Genomic DNA, 16,053 nt, shown 5'->3' with positions numbered 1-16,053 from the left:
TTGGGTGAAATCTGGGTTCTGCTGAAGCGAATGGCAAAACTCCTCATTGATTTCAAAGGGGCCAGGATTTCACCCAGTGTGTTATTGTCTGTGGTTATTGCAGCAACCATTGATGCTGACAGCATTTGACGTTAATGTCTACTGAGCTTTTATTAAACCCCTTGCAAAGAAAAACAGTGGAAGCAAAGCCTCCAACAGATACATCAGGGTGCTGTTAATACATAGGTCTGCTCATGCGAGATATCATGGAACAATATATTGTTTTAACTGCATAAATTATGAACAAATTCAATGGGAAAAGGAACCTGGCATTCCCTGCTGAGTCTTAGAACTTTCTTTTAAACTGTAATTTACCCATGATTTTCTTTTTGCTGTTAATGGGCAGTATAGTTCTTTCAGGTGCTGTAGGATTTCCTCCCCCCTCTCAGTTTATATTCTCTTGTCATCCCATTATTATTACATTTCTTCACTGCCACTTGAAGACACTCCTTATACACATTTTCCAGTGGCAGATGCATGAAATGGGAGATAAAAGACAATGATTGATATTTTCAAAGCAATGCAGGGGATGTAGCCTTATATGTTCCCTCAGTTTTAAAGGGCAGATGCCTGGCAAAATTCCCCTCCTTTGCAAATCTCAGGTGTACAATCCAGATCACCAGTGGGTAGGTTATTGAATCCACAGCCAGTAATGCAGTGACATTCACAACCAGGACTGGTGGCTTCTGAGCCATGAAGTTTTCATCTACCCGATGCTCTAAGCATTTTAATGAATTGTTGTGCTAAGTCAATTATACAATTGTTATGTTGCTGGCTCTTGGACTCAGGCAGGGTGACATTCAGCCCCGTGCATTGAGCAAGCACGAGACAGTTGTGCTACTGAAATCCCACTTACTCCCTGTGAAGGGGTTGTGAGGGGCAGGCGATGTCACCCAGTAAATAGGGTGTTTGGAGGTTATCTGAATTTCAATGGCACTGAAGCAGCCAGGCTGGTTATTTCCCTCTCTTCTCTTTTCTATTTTTATACTTTGATTCATCGTCTTGATGCAGGCCAGAAATGCACTGCAGTCATAAACCGGCACAAAGCCTTTATTCCAGTCCCCACCCCTGCGTAAGGACATGAACCTTCAAGGTGAAGATGACAGCGTGATGCACAGATTTGTCTCATTTTAAGGTGCGCCACAGAAGCCGTCAAAGTGGGAAGTGAGCGATGCTAATATTGACTTAGGTTTATTTGTATGGAACCTGATCTGAATCCACATGCAAATCCAGCTATTTATCAAGGGGATGGCTATCCCATTATGAGTCCATTCTCCAGAATCAATATTTGAGTTTAATATTCTGTATACAGACATTTGTAAAATAAACAGGCCTGTTTGCCTTGGTCGCCAGACCGTTGGTAACAGTAACAGACTCCCAGTAAATCAGATACATTGTTTGCCTTTTTTATTTGTTTTTATCCTGACCAATCAAGATCATGAAAAACTTTTCAGGAGAGGAAAATAATTGGCTTTAAAAGCCTAGCTCCCCATCTCAAAGCTTGATTTAAGTGAAGACGCGCATATGTGAGAGGTCAGCTGATATGAGAGATAAATGCAAAGTAGCTGCGTTGCTTGTAGAGAAGGAGATGCCAGATTTTATCTCTTGCACTCAGCTGGGCTTGTTAAGTCCCTATGTGAACTGTGCACCCAGGACATTTCTTATAGGAATACCCCTTGGTGGATAAGAGAGTGCTTACCCAGAACATTTGCGGGTAACAGTGGGTGCTGGAGGATTCCAGGCCAGCAGAATAAATCTGTCTGTTCTAGGCACTCCATCACCATGGCATCTGAACCCCTCACAATCTTTACTGTATTTAATCTCACTACACTCTTGTCAGGTAGGGAAGTCAGCTTAGTCCCATTTCACAAAGGCTAGGCATAACTCATCACTATACTAGGCTCTTACCTGGGTTTTTGCCCAAGCCCCCTACCATCCACACAGAAAATCTCTGACCTGGGTTTGGAGGTGCTTTCAGGCCATCTAGCTTACTTGGCTGGGGTGTGGGTGAGAGCCCAGGCTCCACTTCTGCTGAGGCTGGAACTCTCCCACTTCTCAGCAAGGATGCAAGCAAAATCCTTCAAAACTTTGCTCCGTCTGTTGGGAAGGGCAAACAAGTTCTCCTACCATTGACAGGGAAAGAATCCTAGAGCGTCTCAGCACAAAGAACCGGGACATGCCGCCAGACACACACAGGCAAGTGCAGAAACAGCAAGGACATGCTCACGGGGATATGCCTTTGCCGTGGGCATGCTCACACCCTGGGCTAGGCTAACCTAGGAGGCAATCACCTGGATTGACCATGCTAAGGGACTTGTCCCAGGTCACCAGGAATCCTATAGCAAGGCCAGGTTTCCTGGGTCCTAGGAGGATAGAGCTCTAAACACTAGACCAATCTCTCTCCATTTCTGTGCTGACTCCTACATGGCTCTGAGCTCAATTTCATCTCAGATCAAGATTCCCCTCTGGCTCACACAGCCTCGTTACTCCTTCCCTTTTATCCCTGCAATCGGTTTCCATATCCAGCTGTGGTTATCTGGGCCATGAGGAGTCCAGAAGGACCCCTAGTTCCAGTTGTGAAAACATCTAATGAAGAGAAGGTACCTTGCCCAAAGAGCTGACAGTCTAAGTGGAAGACAAGGGACAACAGGTGGATGCAACAAACAGGCAGGGGAGCACAAGGTTACAGTGAGACAGCTTGGGTTACTAGGATAAGCTGTGTCCATAGCGAAACTCATGCTTCAGGTCTTAAACCAACCTCTAACTACTAGAAATCAGGGCAACTTATCCCACAGCTGCTACTGCACCTTCCTCTGAAGCATCTGGTGCTGGCACTGGATACTGGACTAGATGGACCTTGGTTCTGATCCAATCTGGTGATTCCTGGGTTCCACCAGCTGTCTAAGTATTGTCACAGCCTTTCATTATTTAGATTATGAGCTTTCACTAAGTGTTTGTACAGCACCTAGCACAAGGGGGCTTTGATCTCAGCTGTTGCCTCTAAACTCAGCTTTAATACAAATAATTCAAAATAAAACTGTAACAGTTTCCCTCAGTAGAAGAGGATGTTACACAGGAGACAAAATCTTCAAAAGGCTTCTCTTTTCCCACCACCGTCACCTCCATCTAGCCTGGTTTCACCTCAGATGGCTGTTTTCACCATCTGGGTACCATTCTTTATAATATTCCTCCTCTGAGTCTCTGCACAATACACCAGAACTCAGATTACAGAGAGTGGGGTATTTTTTATCTATAAGGGATCCATGAGCACTGTGGTAGTTGCTAAGGTAATGATGCTTTTTCCCCATGGGCAGTGGAGTAAGTCGATAAGGAATCGGGACTGAGTTACAGAGTCTTTGGGCGACAACACCCACTCATCGCTATGGGATGGAGGGATCTTCCTACACATTTAAGTAGTTAAAAAATAAAACTAGTGTAAGTTACTAAAATGCCCTCCAAGAAGATGCCCTCAGATGGACCTCCCCCACACCACTCAGTATTGCAAATCTTGCCTCCACAAATGCCCATTGATCAGAAATATTTTGCTCAGGGCATCTCCATCTGAGCTCTCTAATACCAGTGTGAATCTGGAGTAACTCAACTGAAGCCAGTGGACATATATCGGTGTAGATCTGGGGTCAGAGGAGAATCAGGCCCCAGCTTTTAATTTCTTCCACTGATTTCACTTGCAAATTATATTTATATATATATATATATATATACACATACACACACACACACACTTTTGTTTTTACTTGCAAGCTACAAAGCTGTCTGCTGTCTAGGCAGATGGTGCAGAACATATAAAGGGGGTCAGAAGAGTAAACCAGCCAAGTCCTGCTGGACTCAGAGTCTCCTTTGTGTTGTGTTTCACCCACTGAGTCCCCTGTGGGAATTGATCAGATACTGTTTACTTTGACCAGACAAATGTTTCTTTCCAGGTACCGCGAACTGAGCTATTAGGGGGCCTGTTTAGAACTTTAATGTTTCTGCCAGTTCAATCAAGCAAACAACATGCAGAGTGCGGAGTAACAGGGCCCTGTTCTCCACACCAGCAGCCTTTTCCAGTGCAAAGGAAGATTAAATGGCATTTATGCTCCTCTCAGATCTGCTCTGTGTTTTCCAGTAGCTCCATTGGCATGCTCAAGATTTAAGCATCCCTGCCAATTTCTGTGCAGGATATGAGGCTGCCCCTTCAGGGGACTGCCCTGGCCAACGCTTACAATGTATTGATCTGTGGTTTCCAGCTAGCATGTTGGTGAATCCCTTTCTTTTTTCTGAAGGGGGAGGAATTGCCTTTTTCTGATTTTATTGTTCTAAAAAGCAGCAGGTGTTTTTTGTGTCACTACCTCTTTAGGATAAATGTATCTGCTGTTTCGCCTATAGCTCTCACCTAATAATCCTATGAGTTTATACTGTAGCGTCTCTGCCTTCGTTTCCAGGCTTTATGCTGCTTTCTTATGCAAAGAAGAGCCAATAAATCCCATTTTATCACCGAGTGCATTGACAATGAATTCACATCCAGGCGTCTTTACAGGCTGTTGGCTTTAATTTATTGCATTTACTCTGGGAAATAAATAACATTTTCCAATGTTGACTTTCTCTTGTGCAAAAATAACATCATTTTCAGAAGGGCTAGAGCTTGACGTAGAAATCCTTTAACAAGGAGCACTTATTCTTATAATTATATATAGCCCAGTAGCATCTGGAGGCCCTGTGGTGCTATGACTGGACATGCACATAGGCTTGTCTATAAGGAGAATAGCCTGCAGTGGCTATGCCTTTCTAACTCTCCATGTGGACGCTGTTTGAGTCCCTTTGTGTGTATTAGCTTAAGGCAGTTTGGAAGTTATCTTGTTCCTGTATGCAAGCCAGACCAGTGAGGGGTTTTGCCACCATGTGCCATGCAACCTGGAGTGCCTCACAATGCTTTGCTGTTGTAGCTCCTAACTTGGGTCGCTCACAGTCAGCCTGCCAGCATGCAAGTCAGACCCTGAGTGTCTGTCTGGAGCCACAGCCCTGGTCCAGCAATTCTGACCCCAGCAGCCTGTCAGTTGCACACCAGCCAGACTCTGACTTCCAGCAGCTTTAGTTACTACTTGCAGGGTAACCCCAAAACACTCCCAGTCCTGAATTTTCCCAAAAATGTGTGTTCTGCACTGTCCAGCCCTCTTCTGGACAGTTCAGATATTATAGGTCTGTTGCCCCTGTAATGGGTGAAGCTAAATCTGTCTGCTACTTAACTGGAGTTACCAAACAATTCAGTTTAAACACAACCCTGGGTTAGTTTTCATTAAAGAATAAAACAAGGGTTTTTTTAATGACAAGAGATAGATTGTAAGTGAGTACAATTATAAGGCATTAAAGTCAGAAATGGGTACCAGAGAAATAAAGATAAAACAAACACTTAACAAAGTAGACTTAGTTCAAGGTAAAATCCTTACCACATGATCCCAGCAACAGGGCTGGCCAAATTCTCAGGTCAGAACCCCACCCCAAGTCCAAAGACTGGTTCCCCTTTTTTTCCCTTTGGGAAAGGGAAAGATAGATAGGGAGAGAAAGATAGATAGAATCCTGGGGTGGTTTTGACCCTCACTTTTATAGTCCAGTCACCCTTTGACATGCATTTTCCTGAGGGTTACCTTCCCACTGTAAGGACAGAGACATGGAGTATAGTGGTGAAAGAGGGTCCATGTTGTTGTTTGTTGCAATGCAGATTGATCTGTTCCTGCCCCCTATCACTGCCAAAGAACTGCCATTTGACAGGTGACTGCCAATCAACTTTGATGACACCTGGCTAGAGGCCTTAGCTTGTCCTTTGTCTCTGAGGAATAGGGTCACTCCTTGCTCAGACTTGTCTGGAAAACACACTTCAGTCATAATTTCACTTTATGTCCATAATCTTACCTGTAATGTTGCTACACACATTTCACCATGATATTGCTGACCAGCAGGTTATTAGTTTTCAAATGCTACCTCACAAGGCATATTGTGTACAAAGATTATTACAGTGGTGTGTAGGGTGTGAATACAGGGTGCATTTGGTCACAGAGGTGCATTAAGCTAAGCTGCCGGAGGGCATTCTTGTGCACAGTAAGTGTGTCCCTGCAGGGAGTTAGTGTGGAGTAGCTAGTGCACTTTAAGTTCACACCCTCACTCACAGACAAATGGTGGAAGAAAGGAAGGATTCGATCCCCATTTGATGGCTGGAGAACCTGAGGCATGGAAAGATGAAGTGTCTATCTCAAGGTCATACACTGAGTCTGTGGCAGAGTTGGGAAGCGGACTTAGTTCTCTTAAATTCTAACCAGTGCCCTAACCATGAGACCATTACACTTCCTCAGTGTGCCAGGACTGGGAATTTGCCTCTCTCTTGCTAGGCAGGGTCAGGGCGCCAGAGTTGAGACTCTGGCCCTTCCCCTCTTTGGGTAGTCTGCGATTTTATGAAAGACCCTTGTCGGTCCTCAGGTCCCAGATCATGAATTCCAATTGATACTTGTTGCTCTTCTTGACGATTTATTTGCTGATGATAGAAAACTCCAGCAACTCTCCAGCTATCATGTGAACAGTGTAAGTGAGTCCATGAACACTGAACTCTTTATATACCAACTTCTTAATTGAGACTCAGGAATTAGACCCAGACACCTTCCACTGGAAGGTTTAAAACTTTTTCAAATTGCAAAATCTCCTGTGACCCAGCTGTGACTGCTCCTGTCAGAGTCTCCATTCAAAGCCCCTTTATCAAGAGGAGTAAGGTTTGCCCCTTGGTCTGGCTGGGCATGGGTTTTGTTTGTTTCACGGCTGAGAAGGGGAATAGAGTCAATTTGAAAGTGGTGGAAGGTGACAGAGTATCATCATCCTAATAATTACTAGTATTTCTGTAATGCTTAGGAGCCCCAGGCAGAGATCAGGACCCCAGCGTGTGAGGTGCTGTACAGCTACAGAAGAAAAAGAGGGTCCCTGCACCAGAGAGCTTATGGTCTTGCTAATAATGAAGAGTTACTTCATAAGTAGCAGCAGGGCTGTCAAAGTTCCTTCCCCACTCTGAACTCTAGGGTACAGCTGTAGGACCTGCATGAAAGACCCCCTAAGCTTATTCTTACCAGCTTAGGATAAAAACTTCCTCAAGGTACAAACTTTGCCTTGTCCTTGAACCCTATGCTGCCACCACTAAGCGTGTTAAACAAAGAACAGGGAAAGAGCCCACTTTGGGGGGGAGACTTCCCCCCCAAAATATCCCCCCAAGCCCTACACCCCCTTTCCTGGGGAAGGCTTGATAAAAATCCTCACCAATTTGCATAGGTGAACACAGACACAGACCCAAACCCTTGGATCTTAAGAACAATGAAAAAGCAATCAGGTTCTTAAAAGAAGAATTTTAATTAAAGAAAAAGTAAAAGAATCACCTCTGTAAAATCAGGATGATAAATACCTTACAGGGTAATCAGATTTAAAACATAGAGAATCCCTCTAGGCAAAACCTTAAGTTACAAAAAGACACAAAAACAGGAATATACATTCCATTCAGCACAGCATATTTTACCAGCCATTTAACAAAAGGAAATCTACTGCATTTCTAGCTTGATTACTTACTAACTTAACAGATGTTCTGTAGAGCATTCCTGATCTGTTCCCAGCAAAAGCATCACACAGACAGACCCTTTATCCCCCCCCACACGCTTTGAAAGTAACTTGTCTCCTCATTGGTCATTTTGGTCAGGTGCCAGCGAGGTTATCTTAGCTTCTTAACCCTTTACAGGTGAAAGGGTTTTGCCTTTGGCCAGGAGAGATTTCATAGTTCTGTATACAGAAGGGTGGTTACCCTTCCCTTTATATTTATGACAAGGGCAAACTCCCCTCACCAAATATATACCAGCCCTGACCCACAGAGACAAAATCTAGTGGTAAGAGGCCTGTCCAGTCCTATGGTGCATTCAGTCATTGGCTTCTTTAATGAAATTTCCAGCAGCAGGACCCGTGAGTGATAATTGCAAGGATACACTTGGTCATCCAGCCTCTAGGAAGTGAACTGTGGCCTGCCAAGTCACTCCACATTGACTAACAAGCAGCCATCAGATTACTACAGCATGAGGATGCTACTGCCTAAGGCCGGTTTGACCATGCTGCATACAGCTGAAGGTTTTATATCCCATTCCCTATCTCCTGGGACCTCCAGTCCTGCCCACAACCAGGGCTGGATTACAGCTGGCAGCCTAGAGATGAAAGACTCCCAATATTTCATTTGTAGCCCCCTGAGCCCATCCCGGCCTTCCTTCTCCTCAATCACTCTTTCATGTGCAATAGTGTGCCTGTCTGAGTTAAAAGTGCAGCTGGAAAGGTTGTTGTTTCTCTGCTTTTAGATGCTTTTTTCCCTTTTATGCTTTAGCAAAGAAAATAGATTGCTTCAAAGGGACAGGAAGAAAACTCTGTATCACATAGGGGTAAATATTGAGTGTGAGCTGCTGCTAATTAGCCACACAGAGTCCATTAGCATTAATGGGACTTGTCTGTGTGGTTAATTCCCTCTGCAGTGCTCAGGCTGACTATTTAGCCCTTAGTCCTTACTGAGGACAGGTGCATCTTGTTTACAACAAATCTTATCTATCTATCTGTATCTGTAGTATTTCTACAGAGAATTTTGAAAGGGTGCTTCAGACCCCAAACCAGTGAGAGATCTAGAGAGCCTTTCTCTATCCCACAAAGCATCATGCACCAAGTTCATCTCACGGTTACATTAGAAATGCAACCCCAGGGGAGGTAATGAAAGAGAAGATAGATTAGTCCTTCATGAAACTCTTTCTCCATGACTTGTTACCCAGTTCCCAGTCCTGGGCTCTGTCCCCTTCCCCCTGCTGCAGCTGATGACTTTCTGAGCACTTAAGGCAGTGCAAGGAGCATAAGAAAAAGTGGCAAGGATGAAAGGTAAGTTGTGTTTTCAAGGATTCTGTTTCCAAATGCATTTATGTCCCCTGAGAGTCAGTACTTTCCTTCAGCTGACATTTCTGTCTTTACCATGGTGCTTTACTGCATCCAACTGCATGGAGACGTACAGTGTGGGAATAGTGTTTGGGACACACACCTGGGAATACTGGTCTGGGATGAACAGACTGGGGATATTTTTACTGCTAATAACATATTTGTCTCTAGTCCTTTCAGAAACCAAACTCCTTAGCTCACTCTTCTAACACAATCCACACATTCAGCCAAATTCACAGCTGGTATAATTCTACTGATTTTGTTGCTAGCAGAGAAATAGGCCCAATAACGTACCTTAGTAGCATGGCCCATGTAAGCCAATTAATGCTGTGCATTGACATGAAGTAATTAGGAGTCCTGAGTTTTGTCAAAGAAAGGGCTATTCTCCTTCCATCCATTGTGTTATAGCAGTGAGACTGGGCATCATTCATGAAAATACATGGGCTGGGGAGAGAAGCTGTTTCTTTGCTTTTGCCAGGCTAGGTGTGACCCGCTTTTTCTTCTTGCACTGGACAGATTCAGTGCTGTTTTTCCTAACGACTCTCTGTGCAGCTTGAATTGTTTAATGTTTTTAGTAATACACAAGATCATCTAACAAAGAAAGTAATTAGAAGAAAATCAATAGTTTCAATGCCTAACGGGAACCTACAAATGCAGGGACCCCTCACGGACACAGCTTTGCTCCCAAGGCTCTCTTTTTACCACACAGCAGTTACTTGGAGCATCTCTGCTCGTTCTCTTGTGTGGCGCTGCATTCCGTGACTCCGGCGGGAGGCATGTCTTTGTTCACGAGTCAGGAACCTTGGGCTGAGAACATGTTCGCAAAGGACATAGAGCAGAGTCCAGGCCTTAGAACCATGGCACTTTGCACACGTTCATTAGTGCTGAATAGCCTCGGCACTAGAGATGCATCCACTAGTGCAGCTTGCATGACTGTGATTTACGGGGATGACCGAACGGGAAGTGATGCTACCCTGGTCCCGGAATCCAGGTGATTGATTAATTAGGATCATGCTTTGTGAAGCCATTGCTAACTCCCTTGTCTTTGCTCACTCATGATTGTAAACCAGGGCGGAGGGTGTGGGGGATGGGACAAAACCCCCCTCCAGCTGATTTCACTTGCTTTGCCCTATAAAACGTGCACTCTGCAGGCAGCAGAGGTGAAAAGCGTGACCCAGATGCAACTGGCAAAAACTTCACAGTACAGGATAAATCATTTATTCATTCCTTTGGTAGCCACAGTAATCGCATTAATCGTGGTGGATTCGGGTGGTGCCCGCTCTGTAATTCCTATTGCTGTTCAGCATTAGTCCACTTAGTGTCCATTTACTGTAGTGTTTCCAAGCAATCGGTATTCTTGTCTTCCGTGTAAAAGGTCATGGGTTAGCACACATTGCTGAGAAAGAATGGGCCAGGAGGGGCACTAGCATTCTGCTTTCCCCTGGGATCTCTGCATTTCTCGTCACAGGGAAGGGGGAACAAGCCCCCGTCTTGGCTCATTGTAGAGAATGTAGCATAGGCTACTGAGGTCTGTCAAGGTGAGATACTGGTTCTGAAGCCTGTCCATCTAGCTGAGGTGAAACCCTGGAACCAGTTCAAAGCTCCTCCTCCTGACACTGCCGGGAAAGCGGGATTCCAAAGCAAAGTGGGATCCTGCCTGCTGCTCATTTGCCAATCATTAGCCAGAGCGCTATTCCCAGCTCACATCTTGGCTCTTAGACATCTGATCTGTGTGGGTGCAGGCCAGAAGACCGAGCTGAGATGGTCCATGCACAGGGGGTGATTCCGCTTTACACGAGGGTGACGCCACTGACATCAATGGAACTATTTTTGGTTTACCCCAGTGTGAGCGAGGGGAGGATCAGATATTACAGGGTTTATTTAGTACCTAGGGGCTTTGGAGGAGGGAGGTTCCAGGTCTGAGGGTTCTTTGCAGGGGGCCTGCCTAACAATTGCAGATGACCCACAGAAGGAAGAGTCTCTGGCCTATGGTTACAGGCTGTCCTCATTTCACACACAGCCCCTAGAACCAAAAGAACCTCTCTGCTCCCACCAAAGTGGACATACTCATAAAACAGAGGGAGACCCCCCGCCAGACAGGTCCATATTTAAAAGCCATCTGCTCCCACTGATGGCTGAGGGCAGAGTCCAGCCCTCAGGATATGACTAAGCAATGGAAGTAGGGTGTGATGATGCTATGTTTGCACCTGCTGGGAAAGGCTGGCAGGTGGCGTTTCGTCTGTGGGTCCTGATAGAACCAGAATTCTCCTTCCCCAGCCTCTGTGTGCCAGCTCAGTCTAACTATAGACATAGGCGCTTAATGTTTTTCAGCCCCAGCTTTGACCCTCTGGGCCTATGTCTCCAAGCACAGCGTCCCCACCCGCGGTGTCTCCCGCTGCATATGTTCCCGGCCACTCAGAAGCAACTTGGTTTGTTGCTGTCCTTGGCGTGCTGGGTTATCCCAACTCCAAGACCCCATGTAAGCAGGTTGTCTGTTCCCAGGTGTACCACCCCAGGCACACAATTGCTGCGGGTGACAGTGGTGTGGGAGGAAGCTGACATTGATAACTCAGCATTGACACTGGACAGGGAAGGCGATTCTCTGACCTCCTGCCCCCAGTCACCAGCAGCTGCTGCGAGGTGGTTTCCTATCAGAGAGGAGACGGGCAGTAAAACTGGCATGCCCTAAGTTCAAGTGCCGCTCTGAACAGATGGCTTCTCTGCAGCATCCTCTCCAGGGCCCACCCTGACAGACATTTTGTGAGTGTACTCTTCCCCCTTTGGGACTGCACCACCCTGGCATCTCCCAGGAGCTTCCTTGGGCTGCATACAGGATTCGGTCAGGGCATTTAGAGTAAGCTATGAGCTCTGCACACCTCGCCCGCCCTGTCTTCCTTGGCACCTGGTTTAATTCCTTGCTGTGTATTCCTGATCCGCTCTCCACAGCGGGAAGGATAGAGGCTCCCTGGAGTGAGGGCTGAGCTGGAGTTCCTGCCAGGGGGAAGGTTGCATTAGGAGCAAGGCTTGTATAGCGGACTGGATGCCTGTGAAAGGCAACAGCCCTGGAGATTGGAGCCCTGTCTCCAGAGCACAAGCAGAGGCAGTGCAAGCCTCTCTCAGTGCTAGCCCGCATCAGCCAGACACAGAGGCCTCCTCTCGGGCAAGAGTGGGAGCTCAGCCTCCATTCATGTCCTCACTGCCATGCCATGCTCAGCCTCCATTGTAAACCCTTGTCCTTGGGGACTTTTCTGTGGAGGAAATGTATAAAATGAATGCTATGGTTGTAGGCTGGCTGCAAATTGAATTAAACCTCCTTCTGATCTGTGTAGGTGGTTAGCACCAGGATGTAAAATTGACTAACAAGCCACCCTAATAGTAGGCATTAGCTTTCCTAACAGGTTATTATTTGACCATGGGGTGCTGTGTGCGAACACCCACAGCTTTCTCAGGAATTAGGAGCGTTTTAGGGTCTACAGCTGCATCTCAGCTTGCTGATTGCAGAGCCCTGCACGGGCTGCTGACAATGACTTTGTAACCACTTGTGTCCCATGGGGGCTGAGATAATCCGAGCTGCCTTTGGGATTTGGACACACAATTCCCATTCAAATGCACAGGCCTCCATTTCTCCTCTGCAGCTTTGCATCTCTCAGCTGGGATGTTAGTTGACTATCCCTGCTCTAAAGCAATTCATGTCCTCACTACAAGGGAGCAGAGCGGCGGCTGGTGGCGATTTTCGTGCCCTGGACACTTGTCTGTTAAGAACCAGACTGAGACTTCAGACAGGTCACCGATTTGCACCAGCTTAGTATCTGGCCCTATGTCTTAAAAATCATGTTTAGAAGCCGGGGTTTTGTCCAACTCCTTATGTTGACTCTAACGAGACACTTTCCGGCTCGTTAGAACATTAAAAGGTGGCTCTGCTTGGTGCTGCCCAGATACAGAGTTACAGGCCACGACAGCTAACGAGGTGATTTCACCGTTCCCCTCACCCTCCGTCCTTTGGAGCATCACTAGTAATGGCTTTCATTGCATACACAAAATGGTGAGCTGGGATTCTCAAAGGGAGTTAGGTGCCCAAATCCCATGGGATACCTAACTCCCCTAAAACCCTTTGAAAAAAACCTCAGCCTTAATCTTTTGATTCCCTGCTCCATTCCTCTGAAATGGAGACCCATGTGAGATACCAGGCTTCTTGTGACGATCGTATGTACCAGGACCTGGAGGTGCAAAGCGTGAAGCATGAAGAGACAGTATCCCTGCGGTTCTCCATGCAGTGAGGGTGGGAAACTAAAAGCAGCTACAGCATGCCAGCAGGGGGACCACGGTCCTGGGGATGATCTTTTCTTTTGGGTGGGGGACGAGGACTCAGGAGATCTGGGTTCTTTTCTCAGAGCCCCTGACTGCCCAAAAGCAGAAGGCTGCTCTAGGGATCAGCACTGCTGTAGTCGGCTCCTGTAGGCAGGAGGGTAGATGTTTGCTGCAGCAGCTTGCTGATTGCAGAGCCCTGCACGGGCTGCTGACAATGACTTTGTAACCACTTGTGTCCCATGGGGGCTGAGATAATCCGAGCTGCCTTTGGGATTTGGACACACAATTCCCATTCAAATGCACAGGCCTCCATTTCTCCTCTGCAGCTTTGCATCTCTCAGCTGGGATGTTAGTTGACTATCCCTGCTCTAAAGCAAAAGGAGCCTTTATCTGAGATGCAGCTGTAGACCCTAAAACGCTCCTAATTCCTGAGAAAGCTGTGGGTGTTCGCACACAGCACCCCATGGTCAAATAATAACCTGTTAGGAAAGCTAATGCCTACTATTAGGGTGGCTTGTTAGTCAATTTTACATCCTGGTGCTAACCACCTACACAGATCAGAAGGAGGTTTAATTCAATTTGCAGCCAGCCTACAACCATAGCATTCATTTTATACATTTCCTCCACAGAAAAGTCCCCAAGGACAAGGGTTTACAATGAAAGCGAAGCTCGTCATGGGGCGGTACTTCATATACCTGTTGTGAGGTGAGCAGGCTGCCCGCATGCAGCTTACGGAGGTGTGTGACACTTAAACAGAGCTGGTTCTACAGGTGTTGCCACCTATGTCCTATTCCAATAGACCTGAGCACAAAGTCTGCAGACTCTAGACATCCAGGCAGGACAGAGTTTCCTTTCAGGGGGATGAAAGGCAACAAGGAGGTCTGAGAAGGAAACAAGGGAAGGATAATGGAAATGTAGACATGCCCTAAAAGCCTACTGCACAACTTCCTCTTCTCACGTTCCGCCTGCCTCCAAGGCTGAAGCTGGCTCCTGCGTCTGTGTTGCTGATGGGATGGCAGCTGGTGGAGGAAGGCAACGTGGCCTGGCTCAGGGAAGTAATAGGATCACCCTTACTTGGATGTTAGAGCAGTCTGGAAAATGTCTCCCACTTGCCTGTGAGCAGCAAACGTGTCGCCCTGCTAAAGAATGAGGGAGCTGTCCCAGTGCCTGGTGAGGCCTGGCAGCATGGCTGGGTGTGCAGTTGGGGCTGACAGTTCCATGCCTGTGATTTATCCATTCCCAAGTGCACTGGGGTGACCCATGTCGTTCTTTTATAAACATGGCAATTTAGAAATATTCAAACGCACAGAGATCTGCACCTACAACCCTGAAAGGGGGTACGTGGAAGCAGATGCATGTCTTGCCCTAAGCAAGGGCTGAAAATGCAGAGCTTTCATTAAGGTCTCTGATAATTAGCTGCACTTTCATTTCAGGTTCCCTCTCGCTTAGGAGGTAACACATGACCGGCTTGCCATCCAAATGTCACAGGCCTATGGGAGGCAGGGGACTCCCTAATGACAGCTCTGACAAAGACACAGATGTTGGATAAGTGTCAGTGCCTTGTCTGAATAAGGAACAAGGTGAGCAAAATGTCAGGGAGAAGCGAAGACACAGTTTTGCTGTTTTTCAGTGGGAGCAGCCCTGGAGAGTGAGCGGGGTGTCAAAAACCCCGGAGAGGCTTGTGCACAATTTTGCTGCTTGCTCGCTCTCTGGTTCTCCCTGAGGCACCAGAGTGATGGAGCAGCGTTGAATGTGCTGCGGTATGCAGAATACATTTGAATTGCCAAGCACCATGCAAGCCTTCCTCCATTAAGCACTGCTTCCACCCCCTCCCCGCATCTATGTAAGGACTAAACCTGCCATCAATGATATGGTGGCTGCCACAATGAGGTTGGAGGGGAAGGGGTTGTTCTCACATCAGTGCACATGCACCTGCCATGAATGTTAATGATCGTTACATGCACAGCTGACAGGATGCAACCTGCTGGGGTTGGGAACAGAGGACTGTGCAATTCACATTCATTGTGCAAAAGGAATCTGATCTACGGGACTGGTTTGCAGAAGGGCTTAGCATCACCAACTCCAACTAAACTCCATGGGAGCTGCTGGACTCCAATCAGTTCCATAAAAATCAGGCCCTAGGTGTATTACTGCTATGGGAACGTATTTAGCCATTGGAATTGACCAGATTGCCCTGGATTTTGAGTATTTTTTTTTAAAAAAAAACTTTCTAGGGGAAGATACCCCCACAGCCCGTTCCCCTAAATAGTCTTCACCTCTTTCCACTTCATATTAAACTGTGCTATGTTAACATACACTCTGTGTATATTTCAGAGGAAAAGCAGGAACATCTCCAGCAAAATGCAGCTTGATGTGTTTGTTTGCCAAATGGTGTTCGCTTCTCTGCTGAGATGTGGTTATGAGAAAGTTATTTTGTTTAAATAGGAAAAGGCTAGAGCAAGCCGGAAAAAAGCATTTCTATTCCATGGGAAAGTCAAACACTGGGGGCTAGGGATAACTCAGTGGTTTGAGCATTGGCCTGCTAAACCCAGGGTTGTGAGTTCAATCCTTGAGGGGGCCATTTAGGGATCTGGGGCAAAAATTGGGGGATTGGTCCTGCTTTGAGCAGGGGGTTGGACTAGATGACCTCCTGAGCTCCCTTCCAACCCTGATAATCTATGATTCTAATTATTATTTTTTGTTCTAAATTGCAATGGAAAAAATAGAACC

The 16,053-nt window shown here is 46.5% G+C and overlaps 1 long non-coding RNA gene across 1 annotated transcript in view; it reads left to right on the top strand.

Annotated features, from left to right (window-relative positions):
* The first annotated feature begins 8,738 nt into the window (after positions 1–8,738).
* Positions 8,739–16,053, top strand: part of LOC122463584 — a 98,714-nt gene continuing 91,399 nt past the window's right edge. The window contains exon 1 of the long non-coding RNA XR_006287068.1: positions 8,739–8,961. This is a non-coding gene — a long non-coding RNA (uncharacterized LOC122463584). The remainder of the gene's footprint in view (positions 8,962–16,053) is intronic.

Source organism: Chelonia mydas, chromosome 22 (assembly GCF_015237465.2).
Source record: "Chelonia mydas isolate rCheMyd1 chromosome 22, rCheMyd1.pri.v2, whole genome shotgun sequence".
Lineage (NCBI taxonomy): Eukaryota > Metazoa > Chordata > Testudines > Cheloniidae > Chelonia > Chelonia mydas.
This window is presented reverse-complemented; position numbering and strand designations above follow the sequence as displayed.